Source organism: Mustela nigripes, unplaced genomic scaffold (assembly GCF_022355385.1).
Source record: "Mustela nigripes isolate SB6536 unplaced genomic scaffold, MUSNIG.SB6536 HiC_scaffold_7735, whole genome shotgun sequence".
Lineage (NCBI taxonomy): Eukaryota > Metazoa > Chordata > Mammalia > Carnivora > Mustelidae > Mustela > Mustela nigripes.
Window position 1 is genome coordinate 1 of NW_026747141.1, and position 2,161 is coordinate 2,161.

Genomic DNA, 2,161 nt, shown 5'->3' on the forward strand with positions numbered 1-2,161 from the left:
ATTAGTATCAAAATTAATAAGCCCTTGGCACCATATCTCTGGAGCAGCAGTTGCTCTTAGCCAAGGCCCAGAGCAGTTGACCTCCCCTCGCTAGTGCTATAGCCCCAAGGACTAGGTCCCTGCCACAAGAACTCAGTCTTACATGTTATGCTAAGCAGACAAAACCAAAACGGGAAATCTCTGACAGCTTTCACTGGCATGCATTATCTCCCACTCCCTCGACGTCCAGGCAGTACCAGATGACAGGGAGGGGTCTTGGTCCAACATATGGGAGGGAAGGAAGTAGCCACGAGCAAGTACCTGCCTCTCTGTTCCTTTCTTTCATGAGAAGGTTGTAAGGAGGAGGAAGAGGAGGGGGAAGAGAGGTGAACTTCAAGGGGTGAAGGCCTCAGGTAGGCAGCTGGCTCCTGCCAGTAGGAAAGGGACAAAGGAGAAGGCAGTGAGTCTTGCAGGGAGGGTGGGGGCTAAGGGTTACAGCTGATGATGGAATCTGGACAGGAGTAATAGGGATACTAGTCATTTGAGTCCACCATTGGCAAGCTGGGCTGGGTGTCAGGGCAGATAGGCCTCCCTGGGCAACGGCTCATGAGAGAAGGTGGAATTCTTCTCTGAGGAGCAGGTGGAGCTTTGGGTGTTGGGAAAGCATAGACAGTATTGTTCCAGGGCCAAGGACAGGTCCAGGTACTCCTAGTTGGAGGTCAAGGCCACAGGATGATCCAGGTCTTCTACCAGCAGCTTGAAGGTACCACATGCCATCCACCCCTCATTATTGTGTATAACTCTCTGGTGCAGTTATTGGCTTACCCATCAAATGACTCCTTCAGCAGCTTGAAAACCACCTCCACAGGCACTCCAGGATATGGGAGGCTTCCAGAGTGAAGATTTCACACAGGATCGCCCCAAAAGACCAGAAGTCACTCTGGTGGATGTAGATCTGGTCAAACATGGCCTTAGAGGCCATCCACTTCACAGGCAGTCCGCTGTTGGTTGTCTTTCTATAGTAATTGATGTGGTGATATCTCTGGCAAGGCTGAAGTCTGAGCTCTTCATCATGTTGTCCTTTGTCACCAGCACTTCCCTGGTGGCCAGGTCTTGGTGTATGCACTTCTTGGAGACAAGGTACTCCATGCCTCAGGCTACCTGATAGGCACAGGATACCAGGTCCTTGGAGGAGAGCTGCTCTGCTGCATTGTGGCTGATATTGTAATAGTACTATAGGTCAGGAGGCCTCTGGGCCTGCAGGTACTCCTGTATGTTGTCTTTGGAGGCATACTCCATGATAGTGTACAAAGGACCGTCCTGTGTGCAGGACCCAGCAGGTTGATGATGTCCTTGTGCTTTCCAATCATCTTCATCATCTCCATTTCTGAGATTAGGTTTGACAGGTCTTTCTCTGTTGCATCTGACTTCAACATCTTCACAGACACTTTGGTCAAATGGTTGGATTTGTCTTTGTCCAGCCCAATGGCCTCCTCCAACACCACCTGCCAAAAGTAGGCCGGTCTTAGGGGTCTGCCTAAACTGCCTACAACCAGCCTGTCTCAAGGCAGTTATGAACTCTAGATTATCCTCAAAAACATTAAACCACAGGCTAAAAATTCTCTTCACTAGGTCTCTGTCACACGTCTAATTTTCTTATCTTTCATCATTTACCTTTTTCCTAATTCTTATTTTCAGTATAGTTTATTTTGCTTCCAGGTGTTTCCCCTGTGTTCTGTATGCTGTTTCATAGGGAAGAATTCTCCTGTCATAAAATTATTTCTTGAGAATTCATTACATCTCTCAGTTAAAATGGGTTCTTTTATAGTATTGATTCATTTGAGTTTTCTCAAAATGGGAAGAATTTTCAAAATGGTGTTTTCCTCAAGGTTCAGAGTATGTCTTAGCCTCATCTTTGAAATTCACTTTTCAAATTCTTGTCCCTTTTTATCTTTTTAAATTAAAATGTTTTATTTTTACTATTTTTTACTTGAGTATAGGTGATATTCAGTGTTACATTGGTTTCAGGTTTTCAATAACTCCATACATTATTCTATGATCACTACAAATATAGCCACCATCTGTCACCATATAACACTATTATAATATCATTGACTATATTCTCTACACTGTCCCATATCTCTTTTTAAAATCTCTGATTTTTATGTTTTCTGTTATTCCA

General features: G+C 44.8%; 1 pseudogene; it reads right to left on the reverse strand.

Annotated features, from left to right (window-relative positions):
• Positions 1-552: 552 nt before the first annotated feature.
• LOC132009218 (fibroblast growth factor receptor 1-like) lies at positions 553-1,484 on the reverse strand (annotated as a pseudogene).
• Between the last annotated feature and the right edge of the window lie 677 nt (positions 1,485-2,161).